The 21,847-nt window shown below is 34.3% G+C and overlaps 1 pseudogene; it reads right to left on the bottom strand.

Annotated features, from left to right (window-relative positions):
* The window catches only part of LOC118551352 (Y-box-binding protein 1 pseudogene), a 22,443-nt pseudogene extending 17,460 nt beyond the window's left edge, over window positions 1-4,983 (bottom strand).
* Between the last annotated feature and the right edge of the window lie 16,864 nt (window positions 4,984-21,847).

Below are 21,847 nucleotides of genomic sequence, written 5' to 3'. Positions count from 1 at the left end.
GAAAGAAAGAAAGAAAGAAAGAAAGAAAGAAAGAAAGAAAGAAAGAAAGAAAGAAAGAAAGAAAGAAACCGTAGCAGAAATGGAAGAGGGATTCAGGACACTATAAGAATGGACAGGTTTTGCTGTCCCAGATAAACGGGGGAGAATGGGAGGGACAATATTTGAAGAAATAATGGTTAAAAATTAGAATTCCTTGATATGATGAAAGACATCAACCCACATATTCAAGAAGCTCAGTGAACCGCAGTAGGATAAATAAAAGGAAAACTATACCTGGAAATATTGTAGTCAAGATACTGAAAGAGAATCTCAAAAGCAATCAGAGTGTGGGGTGAGGGAGAGAGTATTGTTGTCCACAGGATGACAATAAAAATGAGAGTCTACTTCTCCACATTGGCTAATAAAAAACTGAGGACAATGAAATTACATTGTTACAGTTTTAGAAAATAAAATGCCTACCTAAAATTCTATACTCAGCAAAAATATCTTAAAAAAAACAAAAAGGAAATAAGGACATTCTCAGAGAAATATATTGTCAGTGCACCCGTACTACAAGAAAAACAAAAGGAGTTTCTTTTGAGTGAAGGAAACTGATCCCATATGGAAGAACAGATATAAAGGATTTGAAAAACATGATTAATGAAATTGTTCTAATATACATACATAGAAATTATATCTATCAACTGCAGAATATGTAGTTTTTTTAAGTGCATATACAATTTTTAGCAACATAAAACATATTCTGGATCATAAAGTTAAGTCTCAACACACACTTCAAAGGATTGAAGTTCTAAAGTATGTATCTCTGATGACCCCAGAATTAAGTTAGAACCCAATATATAAATGTTTAGAAATAAAGCAACATAATTTTAAATAACCAAAGATCTTTATAGACCTATGTCTATAAAACCTATAAAGCCGTATCTACTGAAACTTAACTAAGAAGAAAGAGAAGATTTTAGAAGTCATGTGACTCTTAGAGACATTAAATCAGTAAATACTTATCACCAAAAAAATTCTAAATCCAGATGTTTTTACGTCAGAGTTTAATTAATGATTTAGAAAGAATAACACTAATACTACACAAATTATTTCAAGGAAGGGGGAAAATATCACAAATTTTAATCACTGGCTTAATATATGTTACTTACATGAGACAAACCCCAGAATTTTTAAAAATGAAAAAGTTAAAGGTAACCATACAGCTGTGATATAAGATATAAAAAGATATCCCTGTGAATACTAATTAAAATAAAGCTGGTGTATCTGTAATAGTACCAGAGTAGATTTTAAGACATAAAACATTTATAGAGATATAGAACATTTTACAATGAAAAAAAAGTAAATTCACCAAGAATTTTTAACAGTTTTAAATGTGTATTCAGCAAATACATTGCTTCCAAATATATAAACCACAAATTGACAGATCTCAAATAAGAAATAGAAAAATCTGTAATCATTGTAGGAGACTTTCTCATACTTTTTTGCAGTAGCTGATAGAACTATCAGGAAAAGAATCAATAGGAATATGGAATACTTGGACATGATGATTATCCAAACTAAATGGACATTTATAAAAAAAAAAAAAAGTACCAAAGTACTAAATTATATTTCAAGTACCCATGGAACATTCATCAAAATTGATCGTATGATGACCCATTCAGCTGATTTGAAAGGCTGTTTTATCAAAGTTTAAACTACAATTTGACTTTGGGGAATTAAGCTAAAATCAGTAACAAAAATCAAAATTTAAATATATTTTAGTGAGCCATAATAAATATGCTACATATTAAATTTTGTGGGAGGAAGCTAAAGCTATACTAGATAGATATGAAAACTTTACATGCATGCACATATTAGAAAATTCTAAAAGCTTCAAAATCAGTTATCTAATTATTTCAAAAGAACATCATGTAAAACCAGAATATAAAAATAACAAAACCTTGGGGCACCTGGGTGGCTTAGTCGGTTAAGCGTCTGCCTTCAGCTCAGGTTATGATCCTGGAGTCCCAGGATCGAGTCCCATATCGGGCTCCCTGCTCAGCGGGGAGTCTGCTTCTCCCTCTGTCCCCCTACCCTGCTCTCATGCTCTCTCTCTCTCACTCTCAAATAAATAAATAAAATCTTAAAAAAAAAAAAAACATAAAAATAGGATCAAATTATAACATATACAACAAACATACAATAAAGAAAAAGTCAGCAAAGCTGTGGTGGGCTCAGTAATGGCTCCTAAAGAAAAAATATCCAGATCATAATCCCTGCAACCGTTATGTGTTACCTTACATGGCAAAAGGGACTTTGCAGATGTCACTAAATTAAGGATTTGGGGAATGGCAGATTATCTAGATTTATGTAAGTAGGCCTTAAATATAATCACAAATGTTTTGTAAGAGGGAGGCAGACAAATAATTGACTACAGAGACAGAAGGCAATGTGACAACTGGAGCAAGATGCCATGCCTTGGACTCTAAAGATAGAGGAATGGCCACAAGACCTCTAGAGGGAGCGCAGTTCTGCTCACACCATGATTTCTGCCCAATAAAACTGATTTTGGATTTTGGGCCCTGAGAACTGTAAGAGAATATAGTTATGTTGTTTCAAGCCACCAAGTTTGTGGTAATTTGTTACACAGCAATTGAAAATCAATACAAAAGCCAAAATTTGGCTTTTTTGAAAAAAATACATATAATTGTTAAACCTCAAACAAGACTTTTTAAAAAAATATTGAGAACAAATAAAAAAGAACATTACCATAGATTTTATGGATACTAATGTATGAGATTATGACCAAAATTTGCCACTAATTTTGAAATTTTAGGTGAAATGGGTAACTGCTTGAAAAGAACTTGAAAATGAACACAAGGAGAAAGAGCAAATTTCTTTTTTTTTTTTAAGATTTTATTTTTATTTATTTATTTGACAGAGACAGAGATAGCGAGAGCAGGAACACAAGCAGGGGGAGTGGGAGAGGGAGAAACAGGCTTCCTGCCGGGCAGGGTGCCTGATGTGGGACTTGATCCCAAGACCCTGGGATCATGACCTGAGCCAAAGGCAGACGCTTAACGACTGAGCCACCCAGGTGCCCCGAGCAAATTTCTTTATTACTAAATCTATTAAAGAAATTGAATAAATTTTTCAAACCCTGTCTACAGATAAATCTCCAGCTCAGATAGCTTCACTGCTGAAGTCTTTCAGACTTTTAAAAAATAACACCAATCTTACACCAAGCCTTCCCAAAAAAAGAAAACAGTTTTTGAAGCCAGCTTAATCTTGATGCCAAAACCTGATGAAGCTATTTCAAGAAAGTTAAAATAAAGCCCAGCCATCATGAATCTTGATACAATAATTCTAAAGAAAATATTAGCAAATGAAATCTAGCAATATATTTAAAAGAATAATACATCACAGATTGTTTCCACCCCACCCCTGGGAATGCATGGTTAGTTAACTTGAAAAATCCACCAGTACAATTCACCTTATTAACAACATAAAGATGAAAAATCATGTTCATATCTCAATAGATACAGAAAATCATTAACTAAAATTCAAAAATAAATACTGTTAAAATGAATACATAAATTGTGTAAGGTCCTAGTCAGTGCAATGAGGGATTTAAAAAAAAATTGTAATTTGAGGGGAAAAATCATAAAAGTACCATTATTCATTAACAACAGGGTTATAGTTATGAAAAATCAAAACCATTTAATTTATTTAATAATAATCTATTACTCATACATTTTAATAATGATTAATGTTGACATTAGCAATATTAATATCAAATATTACCCATAGTAATAATTATTAATATTGGTTATTATTATTTATTAAACTAATGATTTGATAAGGGTACTGAATATAGGATCAATATACAGAATTTAGTTTTTTCTATGTACCAGTAATGAAAATTAGAAAATAAAAAATTTCAAATGATATAAATTAAAATAGCCCCAAAGTTCATCCAATACATAGAACTCATTCTACAAACATTAATGACAGTAATTTCTAGAAGGCGTAAAAAATATTTGGGATATAACATTTTGTAGAAATATAAGGGCCAGAAATGATAAGATAATCTAGAAGAATAATTATCGAAGTCTTAATACTTCATGTCGAGCAAAACTGATTATAAGACTTCAGTAGTGAAAACTGGTATTACGCCAAGGATGGACACACAGGCTAACAGAATAAAATAGAGAGACCAGAACAAATCCATAAATATATGAACATATACACAGACAGTTGATTTATGAAAAAGTTTATACAGCCTGTATACAACTGTACAGTTGAAGCAGATGATATTTTCAATTACTGATGCTGGGTCAAATGTGCAAATCTTGATTCATATGCCTACACTGAGAGATAAAATGATAAAGCCTCTAGAACTTAACATAGGATAGTATGTTGCTGATCTTTTCTACATAGGACACAAAAAGCCCAACTTTTAAAGGAAATGAGAGAGAAATTAGACTATGTTAAAAATAACAACTTCTTTGCATCTAAAGACACCCTGAAGAGAGTAAAAATGCAACCTACACAATAGAAGAATATATCCAAAATACACATATCTAACAAATGAACTGAATTCAAAATATATGAATAATTGGTACATTCATGAGAAAGAAAGAAGGAAAGAGAGAGAGAGAAAATGGGCAAGTAGCTTGAACAGGCACTTCTCAAAACACCAAGATGACCAATAAACATATGAAAACTAATTCATTATTTTTCTGAAAAAAAGGAAATTAATGCCACAATGAGATACCACTACACACTCTTCAGAATGACTAAAATTAGGAAACACTGATAATTCAGTGATGGTGAGTGCTAAAACAACTGGCACTCTCATACTCTGCTGATGGCACAGCCCATTGGCACAACTTCGGAAAAGAGGTAGTATCTACTAGAGGTGGATATGCACACCAAATGATCCAAAATTTCCACTTCCAAGTATGTCAGAAAGGTATATGTATGTGCACCAAGAGGCATGTATTAGAGTGTTCATTGCCTCACTGTTGGTTAAAAACTGGAAAGAGACAAGTATCCCTCAAGGGTATATATATATATATATATATATATATATATATATATATATATAAATACATATACACAGAAATAATAAACAGCTTTGATAATTAACAAAGTTTTGCTAAATACAACCATACTGATGAATTTCATGAACATAAAGTTGAGCAAAATTATCTAGATGTAAAAAATACCAAATAGATGAGTTCAAGTACCATAATCTAAAGGGTTAAAATAAAATAATAATAATCTGTAGTAATATTCTATGTTAAAAGTTGGAGAGCAGTTACATTTGAGGGTGGGGTGTGATGACAAGATGCAGCATGTGGGAGGCTTCCAGGGCTGCTGATATCATTTACTTCTTGACTATGCAGTGGTCACATGGGTGTTTCCTTTTGTAAGAATTCATTGAATTGTAAGAATTCATTAAGCCGTTAATGATTTGTACGCATATGCTCTACTTCAGAAACACATTTACCTTAAGCAAAAGAAGAAAAGTAATATTTCTTCATGATTTCTAATTTGGAAAATGTGAATTCTTATGATGTGCATTACTTTGAATTTACTATTTTATTTATTCATTCAATACATATTTATACAGCATCTGAAAAATCACATTGTTAGAATTTTCCCCTTGTTACTAAATATTCTTTGAAACTTATTTTTAATGACTGCATAATACATCAAAATAAGTATGATTTTATAGTATATTTACTCTTTTTTTTAAACTACTGAGCATTTGCATGGTTTACAATTTTACACTATTATAAATAGCACTGAAATGAATATCTTTGTACTTTAATTTCTGACGATCCATAAAAATATACATTTGCTGGGCCTAAGAGGTATGAATATTTTTTTGCCATATTGTTGTACACAAAATGTGTACTGATTCGCAGTCCCATAGACTCTGTGTAGTTTTTCCATAGAGGCTGCAAAACAGTGATGTTCATGGTGTAGAATGCATTTTTCTAAATACCTTAATATAAGGACCTCAGAAAAAGGGTAACCATTAGTCCTTATTGCGTGACATTAAAATTAGCCCAGATTCCCAACTCCCATCCTTGAGCTTCAAAAACATTTTAATTTATATAGTTTGCATCCAGGGACAGTTATGATAAAGTAATAAGTGATATCCATTCTGGAGAAAGAACATGGATTGTAAGGAAATCCAGACCCATTTTAGTCCCAGCCTGGCACTTGCTACCCATTTGAGTTGGTAAGTAATTTCAGCTATCTTAGCCTAGTCTCCACCCATATAAAAGAAGGTAATCATAGGATTACTGTGAACACTAAGTGATAATATATATATAAAGAGCCTAGCATACTGTCTGGCCCAGTTGTTAGCCAATAAGTGATTTATTTCCCTTCTCAGTCATGATATGTTTTCAATTATCCATAGCAATGGGTCAAATGGCATAGATAATTCTAAAACTTTGTATCATACTGGACTTTTTACTACTGATGATAAAATATAAAGGAATTGATTTATTTCAGTTTCTCCACCTATTCTTGCCCTCCTAGCCAAAGTAAGGAAACTGGAAAACACAGATTGCAGAATCAATCCATAAATAATTAAGAGCTGGTCTTGGGTCTTACTTGATGCCTAAAAACCTTAATCATTATGAAATTAAAATCCCCTTTGCAAGTTGTGTTTTCATTTGGCCTTTAATAAGTAACTTTCAAATGTCTTGGTTTTTTAAAAAGGGCCTTTAAAAATCATATCAGAGGTTAGGAAAGGGTTCCACTTAACAATATTTTTTTCTATATGAGTACTATCATTAAGACAATTACCACTGATCACCTTTTAATGATATTTCAAAACACTTGAATATTTTTAAAAAGGTCACACAGAGCTACATAACTTATAAAACCGAACAGCACAAATGGGACTTTTGCATTTGTTCAGACATGTACCAGGTTTTAATTCCTACAGGCTCACAGACGGTTTTCTCCTTAGCAGTTTGCCAAATGTATTTTAGAATGTCCAAAATTTAAAATGTTGATGTATGTGAACCAACTACATAATGAAAGAATCCATGCACCATTAAAATGATAATATAAATCACTCTTTATTTCCTCAAATATGTGAAGTGCAAATAACTAGATCACATGGAGAGGATCAGAAAGGTGAATAGGTAATATTTTGAGTGAAAAAGATAGATAGACTTCCCCAGTCAACACTGACTTGTTCTTTTGTTTTTGTTTTTTTTTTTTTTAGAGGATTCTTCTTTTTCTTTTTGTTGCAAATATCAAATTATGACCATGGAATATGTATAACAAGCTACAATGCAATTCCTTGATTATTCAGAGCCTAATCATACAGTTTGTGTTTTACCCCAGCCATTTGCTTCTACTTTTCCTGCCGGCTGCCTGCCTTTTGCCATTTCACTGCTTGTTAGTCTTTGGCCAGAGTATTTCAGAAAAAGGCATTAAAAAAAAAAAAAAAAAAAAAAGGATGTTGGAGGAGGCAGGCCAAACCATTTGAACTTCTTCCAGTTTTGTCTAAAGTTCCTAGGGGAAGCGTGGAGGGTGCAGGTCCACAAAAGATTCTTAGGTTGTGTTTGACTCTCCGTCTCATTTCCCAACCCTCTGCACCTACCCCTACTATTAACACTGTAGATACTCATTTTGTGGACTTCTTGCTCTTCAGAAGGGAAGATAGCTACCTGTTCAAAGAAGAAAAGGTCTAACATATTCTAATTTTGCGTATACAAACCAGAATATTTTGTATTTTGTTTGTGCCTAAATAGGGTGTTCTTGTCACCAATTCCAATGTATGTGTTTATGCAGGGGCTTCCCCACACCAATAAGCCATTCTCAGACACCAGCAGGGCGTCTGAGAACTGAACTCATTCCTGACGCTATGTACCTAGAGATGGTGTCAGATTTCACTGGTTAGGGGCTCAGTCCTATGAGACTGTCCCTCCACACACACTTGAACCACCAGTTTCGACCCCATGTTGTTACCCATGCTTCTGACATCAGATTACACGGGAGGTTCCCACGACCCACTCCTTGAGTTCAATTTGCTACAGCAGCTCACAGAACTCAGGAACCCATTAAGTAACTAGATCACCAATTTATTATAAAAGGATACAACCCAAGAGTAGCCAGATGGAGGAGATGCATAGGGCAAGGTATGGGGGAAGGAGTGCTGAGCTTCCATGCCCTCTCCAGGTGCACCATTCTCCCCAAATTTCCACGTGCTCACCAACTCAGAAGTGCTCCAAGCTGTGTCCTTTCAGTTTTTTATGGAGGCTTCATTATATTGGAATTATTGATTAATTCATTGGCCATTAGTGATCGATTCAGCCTCCAACCCCTCTCTCCTCCCAGAGGTTACGGGGTGAGCGGGGGTAGACTGAAAGTCTTCTAATCACATGGTTGGTTCCTCTGATGACCAGCCCCCATCCTTAGGTGATCTAGGGGCTTTCCAAAAGTTACCTCATTAATACTTTTATTACTCTCATCACTTAAGAAATCCCAAGGGTTTTAGGAGCTCTATGCCAGAAATGGGGATGAGGACCAAATAATATTTCTTATTACAAATCACAATATCAAAGTAGCCTAGAAGAAAAATGGCTACTATTAGTTCTATTATTCACTAAAATACATTTCTTAACTATTTCAGGACTCACCTTCTTCAAACAGAGAATTACTAATAACTACACTATCTACTTCTCAAGAGTTATTCACAATAATTGGCTATTAAAAGACCTCATATATATATGAGTAAATGTGAGCAAACAAGAATTGTTCCTATGAAAAAGTACAGTGAAAAAATAACCAAATTCAGAACCCACTGGGCTTGGGCTCAAATTTCAGTCCTGACACTGGTTGTGACTTCAGACAAGTTATTTAAGTCTCTTACTCTTCATTTCCTTGTCTGTAAAGAAGATGATGATAATACTAAGTGCTAGTGAAGATGCAAAACAGAACTCTCTTATATTGCTGGTGGAGATACAAAATGATTTAGCCTTTCTGGAAAACACTTTAGCAGTTTCTTACAAAGTTAAACATAAACTTACTGTATAACCCAGCAATGTCACTGTAGGTATTTATCCTCCCAAAATGTTTGAAAACTTATAATCACAAAACCCTGTATGCAAATGTTTACAGCAACTTTATTCACAATTGCAAAATCCCAGAAACAACTCAAACGTTCTTCAACTGGTAGATGGATAAGCAGACCATGGTACAGTCATACAATAGAATACAACTCAGTGGCAATATAAAGGAACTATTGATTTACAGAACATGGATGAATTTTAAATACATTTTGCTAAGAAGCAATAACCAAAAGTGTACGTGTTATGTTATTTCATTTATAATATATGCTGAAGGACAAAATTATATGGATAAAAAGTCAGTGTAAAGGCTACAAGGAGGTGATAAGGGTATTTTACAAAAAGGCAGCAGGAGGGTGTGCTGAGGATGATGGAACTATCATGTCCATAGTGGTGGATAAATGGCTGTATACATTTTTCAAAACCCACAGACTTGTGCATACCACAAAGAATGAGTATATAATCTTTAAAAAATCAACCAGTATGTGGGGGAACCCAAAATGAAATTAAAAGCTGTAACAAATGAATGAACTATATTACCAATGAATAACATAACCACAAGGAATGTGGAGAAAAAGAAAAGAAACTAAAGTACTTTGGCAAGTAGTACTTTGGCTGATATTGTAAGATTTAAGTCAAAAGATACTCTACATAAACATTATACTGTAATTAGAAAATACGTGTTTTCACAGGGAATGAATCAGCCAATCTAGAACTACCTGATGTGTATACTAAGGTTGATTAAATAGGTATATATACATAGAAAATAAGAGCCAGATTTGTCATTGTCAGAGAAAGAAGTTAACAAATATGGAAGACGATAGTCTGAACCTTGTCATGTTGGATTGGAATTGGAAGTAACAGTATGAACTAATTTTTAATAATAGGTATACAGATAAATACAGAAATAAAAATATCTGTATGTATATGCATGTGTTACTATACATACATCTAATTTCTAGCTGTCTGTGGAGAAGCACCAGAAGCAATGGCACCCAGTAGCAATGAGAATACCTAGTACTCAGACCTTAGTTTCTAAACACTATGTTTCAACAAAAGAAAAATATGACTTCATGGTGAAGTGGTTTATTCCTGATCTGGAATAGAGAAAATTAAAGATGAGTCTAGAGCATCTTGAGCCACAAAGTAATGAATTCATCAAAAAAGATGGGAACATGTTGAAAGGATACAAGCACCAGCATGAAAGACTACATAGCCAAAGCCAGGACAATTTGAGCAACAAAATAATGATAGTATTGGATTAACATCAATAGAATAAAATGAGTATCTATGAGTCCATGCTGATATAAATAAATAGGTGGAAACAAAAATAAATGGGGTAGAAGGGACAGCTCTTCCTTACAAAATAATTGCAATTTATAACCATAGAAGGAATGGAAGAAATAGAAAAATCACAATTAGGAAATCACAATAATTGTTGCAAGCAAGATCCATCAATGGATGCTAAAATTAGTGGGTCAAATAGGGTATTTGAGGAGATATGGGATATTTGCATAGCCTCAAAGAATATCCCCCAAGATGCATATTAGTTACACAGGGAAAAATACTAAATTTATACTGGAAAACCTAGGAGACACTATCTTTAAGGTCGCTGTAATAAGAAATATAACATCACCTGTCTTCTGGTATGATACAATGAGGAGGGCGTATCACTCCTACAGTATCATTGCCAAAAATACATAACCTTAATATAGTTATGAGAAGACCTCAATCACAAATTGAGGGGTAGTCTACAAAATAACTTACCATTACTCTTCAAAAGTGTCAGTCACAAAGACAAGGAATGGCTGAGTAACTGTCACATATTAGGAAAGACTAAGACATTACAACTAACTGCACTGTGGGATCCTAAATTGGATCCTGGAACAAACAAACAAAAAAGAATTGTAATAAAAAAAAACAAATGAAATCTGAAGTCTGTAGTTTAGTCAGTTGTATTATACCAAAGTTAATTTCTTAGTCTGGATCATTGTACCTATGGCTATATAAAACAATATTAGGGAAAGTTGAGTGAAAGATATATAGGAATTCTGTACTATTTTTGCAACTTTTCTGTAAGTCTAAAGCTATTTCAAAAAAACTTTAAAAATTATTTTCAGTAATCAAAAAGTGAATTAACTCTTTCTGCATCACCCCATCAATTAAGAGTGGTTGATTGAAGAATTATTTTAGTATGTGACATAGACTAGGTAGAAATGAATTCTAAAGGATAATGTTGTCTTGTTCTTGTCCTTCTTTACATTAAAGGTCTTTGGCAGTCTTATTTGGGCATTTCTTACAAATGCTAAGATTTCATTCTGATATTTACAAATCAATGTCTTAATGCTGTTTGGACATAGGGACAGTATTAATTTATTTTAGTTATCCTTTTAGATAGGAAAGACAAGAATGAGTTAAAGATCTGAATCAAACCCAATACGCATATTCATCTACCTGGATTTACAATGAAGAAAATATCAACATTCAAGGATAAAAATTCATTCATCCAAATGGATAGATTCTTGGCAATGAGTTTTTAAAAATAAAAATTAGTGCTACCAACATCCCTGAATATGATAGCACTGTCTGCATGTTTTTTTTTTTAAAAAATCAATACATTCTCACACACCATCATCTCAGAGCTTATCTCATTGCCAAGATATGAGGAACAATACAGTTGCTATATTTTGTCGACTCAGTTCTTTCCCATACTTGATCTTTTAAGTATGATTTTCTAAAGTTCAGTAAAGATAACAGTTGTGGGCTCTGTAAAATAGAACACTGGAGGAGACATACAAAAGACATGTGACCTCAATAGCTCCATCTATTATTTGGAAGTGTGTATTTTTCACAAAAGTTTTAAGGGCAAGACGTTTTTCCTTATTTTTTTAACCAAGTTTTATACTTGCATTGTAAATGCATCTTCCCTCTTGACTCAAACTCCACAAGAAATTTAATTTGATGGTCCCTGTAAAACATACAGCTTTATGACGATTTTACCAATTTTAGTCTTACCACTAGGTAGAAACCAAGGAATAATATCTCTACCATTACCAACTAGAGGGATTTTTGGATGGACGTAATTATAAGTTTAAGATCTCTATCATCTATTCTCATATAGATGCTTGTAAAAAATATGAGATTCATTCAGTTTATCAGGATATCCAAGACAAGGTATGTCTTCTGAATTTTACAAGCATTTTATAAGTACTTCTATTTTGAATCAATGGTTCCAAATAGACACTTGCAAGTAGACAACCTCCCTTGCCTCCTTTCATTATGGAAATAAATAGAGCTATCCATCGTTCTTTTGCTGGCATTATCTGAGTTAGACATAAATCAGAATTCATTAGTAGCATTGAATCTCTGATACTCTACTAGCTGTTACTGTAGAAATGGTCAAATTGCATTCAGATCCTTTATACGAAGAAGTTCCTATGAGAAAGAAAAAATACAGAAAGCAGGAATTATAAGAAATGTCTAGAATTTCTCAGCAAGGTATGTTTTACAGTCAGCACAACAGGTAAAACACCCTTTATCAAATATTTATTATGCCACATTAAGCTAGAAGTGCCACGTGGAAAGCACAAAGCCATATAAAATGTCAGTAATGAGCTATACACCACCAAAAAGAAAGAACTTACTTAAATCCACATTTATTAAAAAGATAAAATTTTCTATAGCTAAGTCTATCCTCTGGAATATAACTGTAGCATTCACTGAGTTGAACAACAAAGATCATGAAAATGTAAGATTAAGCAATAATATATTAATGGCAATAGCACCATTATCATTTGAGTGAATACTACATATCAGTAATGCATTCAGTACTTACTCTGGCAGGTTCTTTAGATTCCCTAATCTTCACAATAATTTAGGCCAGTTAGGTATTATCTCCATTTTGCAAATGAAGAAAATAAAATTTAGAATTGTATTTGTCCAAAGCCATGGCTTCCCAATCATTACACTTCCTCCACAAGATTAGTATTCCAAAAGCTCCAGCTATTCTTGAGAACTCATGGAAAAGCATCCTAGGTCCCTGCCAAGGCATTCCTAACACTGGTAGACTGCAGTATTTCCAGTTGCAAAGCTTCGACTTCAGCATCCACACTCTCTAAAGTAAAAGATTACTTCAGATGGAAATTTCAATAAGATGTTCTTTTCACTCTTTTCCATCTGCTAAGCACCTTTTCTGATCCCCTGAATTTCCCCAGCCCTCCCCAAGTTTGGAGTACAGATTATGCTGCATTTACAGAAATGCTTAAATATCAGTGACTTATTGCACTTTCCAGTTCCCTCAGAGACTAACCTAAACCTTTCTTGGTGTTCTCAGGCTCACAAGTGCTCAGAGATAAATTCACACCCCACTCTCACCCATGTTGTACTGCCCTGTCCTACATCAGAATGCTGTTCTGCTAGGCATAATCATCCTCCACCCTTAGCTGGTGGTCACTCAAGGTTGCCATGAGGTCAGAAACACATTTACTGTGAAAAGGAATTAGAGGGTTGGAGGCTGGGGGAAAATTATTCTTCTACTCTGTGTCATACCTTGTAATCTCATCTCTGAATTAGCAGGTTTATTCCTAGAATCTCAAAACTTCCCTCATGAACACTATGCCTTTAGTGTCTGGTTCTTAACTCGTCTTCTTTCAGACCTTAAATCAGTGCAAAGGCTTAAGATGAGCCATTCTTTCCTATTCTCCCCCATCTGTATATTCACTACCTCCTCACAATGCTAAAAATTCCCCCCTATCATTTTTTTATTTTAATTCCAGTATGATTAACATACAGTGTTATATTAGTTGCAGGCGTACAATATAGTGATTCAACAGTTTCATACAACACCTGGTGGTCATCGGAAGCGCACTCCTTAATCCCCATCACCTCTTTCACCCATCCCCCCACCCACCTCCCCTCTGGTAACCATCAGTTTGTTCTCCATAGTTAAGAATCTGTTTCTTGATTTGTCTCTCTCTCATTTTTCCCTTTGCTCATTTGTTTTATTTCTTAAATTCCACATATGAAAGAAATCATATGGTATTTGTCTTTCTCTGACTTATTTCACTTAGCATTATACTCTCTAGTTCCAACCCATGTCATTGCAAATGGCAAGATTTCATTCTTTTTTATGGCTGAATAATATTCCCATGTATTTATGTATATCACCTCTTCTTTATCCATTCATCAATTGATGGACACTTCAGCTGCTTCTATATCTTGCCTATTGTAAATAATGCTGCTATAAACATCGGGGTTCATGTATCCCCTCAAATTAGTGTTCTTACATTCTTTGGCTAAATACCACTAGTGCAATTGCTGGGTCATAAGGTAGTTCTATTTTTAACTTTTTGAAGAATCTCCACATTGTTTTCCACAGTGGCTGCACCAGTTTGCCTTCCCACAAATGATGAGTGAATGTTCCTTTTTCTCCACAATCTCACCAACACCTGTTGTTTCTTGTGTTGTTCATTTTCACCATTCTTTAGGTGATAGTTACCATTCATTGTAGTTTTAAGTTGCATTTCCCTGATGGTAAGTGATGATGAGCACCTTTTCGTGTGTCTGTTGGCCATCTGGATGTCTTCCTTAGAGAAATGCATGTTCGTGTCTTCTACACATTTTTAACTGGATTAATTGTCTTTTTGGTGTTGAGTTGTATAAGTTCTTTAACTTATTTTGGATACTAACCCCTTTATTGGATACATCATTTGCAAATATCTTCTCCCACTCTGTAGGCTGCTTTTTAGTTTTGTTGTTTCCTTTGCTGTGCGAAAGCTTTTTATTTTGATGTGGTCCTGATAGTTTATTTTTGCTTTTGTTTCCCTTCCCTCAGGAGACGTATCTAGAAAGTAGTTGCTACAACCAGTGTCAAAGAAGTTACTGCCTGTGCTCTCTTCTAGGATTTTTATGGTTTCAGGTCTCAAATTTAGGTCTTTAATCCATTTTGAATTTATTTTTGTGTATGATGTAAGAAAGTGGTCCGGTTTCATTCTTTTGCATGTTGCTGTCCAGTTCTCTCAACACCATTTATTGAAAATACTGTCTTTTTCCCATTGCATATTCTTTCCTGCTTTGTCGAAGATTAATTGACCATATAATTGTGGGTTTATTTCTCGATTTTCTATTCTATTCTATTGATCTATATATGCTTATTTTTGTGCCAGTCCCATACTGTTTTGATTACTATAGCTTTGGAATATAACTTAAAATCCAGAATTGTGATGTCTACAGCTTTTTCTTTTTCAAGATTGCTTTGGCTATTTGGCATCTTTTGAGGTTCCATACAAATTTTAAGATTGTTTATTCTAGTTCTGTGAAAAATGCTGGTGGTATTTTGATAGGGATTGCATTAAATGTGTAGATTGCTTTGAGTAGTGTAGATATTTTAACAATATTTGTTCTTCCAATCCATGAGCATAGAATGTTTTTTCATTTCTTTGTGTCATCTTCAATTCCTTTCATTAGTGTTTTATAGTTTTCAGAGTACAGGTCTTTCATCTCTTTGGGTAGTTTTATTCCTAGGTATCTTACTGTTTTTGGTGTAATTGCAAATGGGATTGATTCCTTGATTTCTTTTTCTGCTGCTTCATTATTGGTGTATAGAAATGCAACAGATTTCTGTACGTTGATTTTGTATCCTGTGACTTTACTGAATTCATTTATCAGTTCCAGCAGTTTTTTGGTGGAGTCTTAGATTTTCTATGTAGAATATCATGTCATCTACAAATACTGAAAGTTTTATATCTTCCTAATTTGGATGTCTTTTATTTCTTTTTGTTGTCTGATTGTTATGGCTAGGACTTCTAGTACTATGTTTAATAACATAGTAATTGGTGAGAGTGGACATCCTTGCCTTGTTCCTGACCTTAGGGGAAAAGCTCTATTTTTCCCCAGTAAGGATGATGTTAACTGTGGGTTTTTCATTTATTGCTTTTATTATGTTGAGGTATGTTCCCTCTAACCCTAATTTGTTGAGGGTTTTTATCATGAATGGATGTTGTACTTTGTCAAATGCTTTTTCTGTTTCTATTGAAATAATCATATGATTCTTATCCTTTCTCTTATTGATGTGATATATAATGTTGATTGATTTGCAAATATTGAACTACCCTTGCAACCCAGGAATAAATCCCCCTTGATCGTCATGAGTGATTTTTTAATGTATTGTTGAATTCGGTTTGCTAGTATTTTGCTGAGAATTTTTGCATCTATGTTCATCAGGGATATTGGCCTGTAGTTCTCTTCTTTAGTGGTGTCTTTATCTGGTTTTGGTATTAGGGTAATGCTGGCCTCATAGAATGAATTTGGAAGTTTTCCTTCCTTTTCTATTTTTTGAAATAGTTTGAGAATAGGTATTAACTCTTCTTTAAATGTATGGTAGAATTTGCCTGTGAAGCCATCTGGTCCTAGACTTTTGTTTGTTGGGAACTTTTTGATTACTGATTCAATTTCTCTGCTGGTTATTGGTCTATTCAAATTTTCTATTTCTTCCTGTTTCAGTTTTAGTAGTTTATATGTTTCGAGGAAATTATCCATTTCTTCCAGGTTGTCCAATTTGTATGCTGTTCAATTTGATGGCATATAGTTTTTCATAATATTCTCTTATTGTTTGTATTTCTGTGGCATTGGTTGTTATATCTCCCCTCTCATTTGTGATTTTATTTGAGTCCTTTCTCTTTTTCTTGAGAAATCTGGCTGAGGTTTATTAATTTTATTGATTTTTTTTTTAAAGGATCAGCTCCTGGTTCCATTGAGCTCTTCTATCATTTTTTTTTTTAGTGTCTATATCATTTATTTCTACTTTAATCTTTATTATTTCCTTCCTTCTGCTGGTTTTAGGTTCTGTTTATTGTTATTTTTCTAGCTCCTCTAGGTGTAAGTTTAGGTTGTTTATTTGAGATTTTTTTTGCTTCTTAAGTTAGGTCAGTATTGCTATAAACTTTCCTCTTAAAACTGCATTTGTTGCATCTCAGAGGTTTTGGAGCATTGTATTTTCATTTTCATTTGTTTCCATGTACTTTTTAATTTCTTCTTTTACTTCTTGGTTGACCCATTTGTTGTTTAGTAGCATGTTATTTAACCTCCATGTATTTGTGGTCTTTCCAGATTTTTTCTTCTGGTTGACTTTTGGTTTCATAGTGTTGTGGTCGGAAAAGATGCATGGATGATTCCAATCTTCTTGAATTTGTTGAGGTTTGCTTTGTGGGATAATATGTGATCTATTCTGGAAAATTTTCCATGTGCACTTGAAAACAATGTGTATTCTGCTGTTTTAAGATGGAATGTTCTAAATATATCCGTTAAGTTCATCTATTCCAATATGTCATTCAAAGCCATCATTTTCTTGTTTTCTGTTTAGATGATCTGTCCATTGATGTCATTGGGGTATTAAAGTTCCCTACTATTATTGTATTATTATCAATTATTTCCTTTATGTTTGTTATTGTTTTATGTATTTGAGTGCTCCTGTGTTGGGTGCATAAATATTTATAATTGTTTTATCTCCTTTTTGGATTTCCCATTTTTTATTATGTAGTATCCTTCTTTGTCTCTTGGTATAGTCTTTGTTTCAAAATCTATTTTGTCTGATATAAGTACTGCTACTCTGGCTTTGTTTGACATCCATTTGCATGACAGATATTTCTTCATCCTCTCACTTTCAATCTGCAGGTGTTCAGGTCTAAAATTTAGTCTCTTATAGGCAGCATATAGATGGTCTTGTTTTTTATCTATTCTGTCACCCCATGTCTTTTGATTGGGGTGTTTAGTCCATTTACATTCTAAGTAATTATTGATAGATATGCATTTATTACCATTTTATTACTTGTTTTATGGTTGTTTCTTAAAGATTTTCTTTGATCCTTTTTTGTCTTTCATGTTTTGCTGATTTTCTTTAGTGATATATTTGGATTTCTTTCTCTTTATTATTTGCATATTTATTAGTGGCTTTTGATACATAGTTACCTTTAGGTTTGTATATAACCTCTTCTGCATATAGCAGTCTATATTGAGTTGATGGTTGTTTACGTTTGAAACCATTTTTTTCCTCCTCTCCTCCCCACATTTTAGGTATATGTTATTATATTTTATATCCTTTTTTGTGTGAGTTCCTTAACAGATATTTAACAGAAATATACATTTTTACTGCTTTTGTGTTTCCTATTTCTATACTGTCACTTTGGTCTCCTTTCCACTCAAAGAGTCCCCTTTAATATTTCTTGCAGGACTGGTGTAGAAGTCATGAACTCCTTTAGTTTTTGTTTGTCTGGGAAACTATCTCTCCTTCTATTCTGTACAATAGCCTTCTTGGATAAAGTATTGTTGGCTGTAGATTTTTCCCTTTCAGTACTTTGAATATGTCATGCCACTCCCTTCTGGCTTGCAAAGCTTCTGTTGAAAAATCCCTTGCTAGCCTTATGGATTTTCTCTTGTAAGTTACTGACTTCTTTAGTCTTGCTGCTTTTAAAATTTTTTCTTTATCACTATATTTTGCCAATTTAATTATAATTTGTCTTGGTATGGGTCTGCTTTTGTTGGTTTTTTTAAATTTTATTTTATTTTATTATGTCATGTTAGTCACCATACAGTACATCATTAGTTTTTGCTTTTGTTGATTTTGATGGGACTTCTCTGTGCCTTCTGTTTCCTTTCCCAGGTTAGTGAAGTTTTCAGCTATTATTTCTTCAAACAAATTTTCTGCCCCCTTTTCTCTCTTCTTCTAGGACTCCCAGAATACGAATGTTATTACATTTGATGCAGTCACTGAGTTTCCTAAGTTTATTCTCATTTTGCTTAATTCTTTTTTCTCTCTTTCCATTTAGCTTGATTACTTTCCATTACTCTGTCTTCTAGATCATTAATTGGTTCCTTTGTTCCTTCCATCCTGCTGCTCATTCTATCTAGCATGTTTCTCATTTTATCTATTGAGCTCTGTTATTCCTTTATCTCTGCTATGTTATCTCTGCTATGTTATTCCTTATCTCTGTGTTAAGGGTCTCACTCATGTCTTCTACTCTTTTCTCAATTCCAGTGAGTATCCTTATGATCATTGCTTTAAATTTTCTATCAGGCAGTTACTTATATCTGTTTCACTTAGATCTCTGGCCATGGCCTTGTCCTGTTCTTTCATTTGGGATAAATTTCTCTGTCTCCTCATTTTGTCTGCCTCTCCGTGTCTGTTTCTCTGCATTAAGAAAGTCATCTGTGTCTTCTGTTTTTGAAAGCACTGAGTTTATGAAGAGGTCTGGTCACTGGAGTGCCCTGCAGTGCAGTGTCCACTATTCACCAGAATCTGGCACTTCAGAAGAGTATCCTATGTGTGTTGCTTATGCTCTGTTGTTGTGTCCGAGTAACTTTTCCTTTCCATGTAGTAGCTTGCATTCTTTGCCTGTTGTGGGCTGTGTTTGCTCTCTGTGGGACCCAGGAAGGCCAGCCCAGGGCTGGGGGGAGGAAGGAGGGCGTGACTGCTGGGGTACTTGGAAGCAGGGTGGTGGTGTTAAGAAAATGTGCACTGGGCCACTAATCCTATGCCAAATCCCCAAAGCAGTGATGTGGCTAGGGGCTGCACACGGGGGCAGCTGGGGGTGCGAGGCTGGGTGTGGTACACGATGGTGGCTGGGCATGGCTGGGCAGGGCTAGTGATGTTGCCTGGGGGCGCATGGCTGGTCAAGCCCTGGCATATGCATGCAGCATGCAGCAGCAGCAGCTGTGCACCCAGCTGATTCCACCTGTCTTTTGAGCTTAACACATGCACACACACACTCACATACACAATCTTACATATAAACCCATTCAAATAAATTCCTAAAATTATTACCAGAACACCAATTCCATAATTAAACAAACTCTAAATTGAAATTTGAGAGCACCATGAATATCCTATTATCTTTATCAGACTGGAGGACAGCCCCTACTTATCTTTTAAAACTTCTGAGAACTCTTTCCTGATGTCTCCTAAGCAAAGTTGTTGGTTCTATGTTCTTTGACTCTATTCATATTCTCTATATAATCTTTTATTTTGATGAAGTTCTTAAGTGTCTCCTCCCCTTTATAGATTCTACACTCCTTGAGGGATCATTTCTTATCCAACTTGCACAGTGCTAGCATCCCTAGCACAGTTCTTGGCTTAATAAAGTGAATAAGTAATCCATTATATAAGCCACACAAGAAAATTGTTCTTGGTATTCCATTTTAAAATGTGGAGCTTTGGTCCTATAGTAGTTGAAAGAAAGATTGCAATTTTGGTGCTGACCCACTAATCAAGACCTAGTGAGCTCTAGCTTAGCATAACTTAAATGAGTTCAATTCTGTTTAGAAACATTTACTGAATGTCTACATGACAAAGAATATTAGTATAAGATTCATAAACAAAAACATTAACTTAAGGGCTAAGATGATTCATGGTGTAACAAAGATTAAAACTACTAGGGAAATAGAAATGAGTGACAATTTTAGATTCAAGCAGATTTCTCAGAAGGGGGTAAATCTTGACCTATGTTTCTGAAGTGGGGAAGAAGGACATTCTAAGGGAGGAAAAAACTGGAGCAAAAGCCCAAAGATTGATGAGTATGTGGAGTAGCCAAGAAACAACAAAAAGACCAAAATAGCTGCTATTTAGGGTATATGATTTTGGTGTGAAGGGAGAAGGTGGCCTAGAAAGTGACAATGGAAATATGGGAAAGAATAATTGTGGAAAGCACTGATTAAATCATTTCCATCATTTATATACTGAGAAGGCAAAAGGTTTTTGAGGAGAATGACCCAGTATTTCAACAAGGAAACACAGCAGTATACAGAAATATATTAGAAATTATAGGTATTGGATGTACTTTTAAGAGACATCAACTACCATTACCCTGTTCTTTTACTCCAGCTCTCTGGGAAGAGAAGGCAGCCTTCTCATCCTCTGGATATGTATATTGACAATAAATGCAATGTTAGTAACACTTTCTTTGAGGCACATTCATCATCTATTCATCTGCCCTACTGCAGCTAATATCAGAAAGGACTCTCTGAGTATTTCCTTTTTTTCAAGATCCATTTGGAAATGTTGGTTATTTATTCATTATTGGGTCAACTATTTTATCCAACTCTGGGAGACAACAAATCACATAGCTAGGTCTTATTTGATTCTAAATCATATCATTAAGATTTCATCTCTTCATCTCCTAAAAATGAGAAATAATCAACATTCTTCATAAAAAGTTCTGAGCCAGAGTTTGGTACGTGATCTCCTTTCCTTATCTCCAAGAAGAGATGGCCATAAAGAGAATTAGAAGAAAGCTTTATATAGGGATTAGTCTAAGAATCTAGGTCAACATTAATAAGGTCTGGGCTAAGTCACTAGGAATGAAAAGAAAGGCAAATATAGGGAAACTCTAGATGTGTAGATTAGAACTAGAGAGATTGGTCAAAAGTAATATTAATTATGAAAGTAAGTTAAATCTGAAATGTCTGGATGAAACTGCCTGAAGCAGAATGAGATAAGTGCTGAGAACTGAGCCTGAGTACATTTCTATACCAGAGGGTCCAGCAGAGAATGAAGGGACTGCTGGATAAAAAGATATGTAAGAGAGGAGAGACAAGCCAGGAAAGGAGCAAGAGTTTTGCAAAGGAGGTACTAAACATCTTGTTTTACCCAGAACTGGAATGCTGTGTGACTCATGGTCAGCTCATGGTCATACCACAACAACCATAATTACTGTTTGTGGTCAACTGTTACTAGTCCATTTTCTAAACTCATCCTTAACAGTCAACTC

The sequence above is a fragment of the Halichoerus grypus genome, chromosome 10 (genome assembly GCF_964656455.1).
Source record: "Halichoerus grypus chromosome 10, mHalGry1.hap1.1, whole genome shotgun sequence".
NCBI classification, from domain to species: Eukaryota; Metazoa; Chordata; class Mammalia; order Carnivora; family Phocidae; genus Halichoerus; species Halichoerus grypus.
The sequence above is the reverse complement of the archived record's forward strand: the minus strand, read 5'-3'. Positions and strand labels throughout refer to the sequence as shown.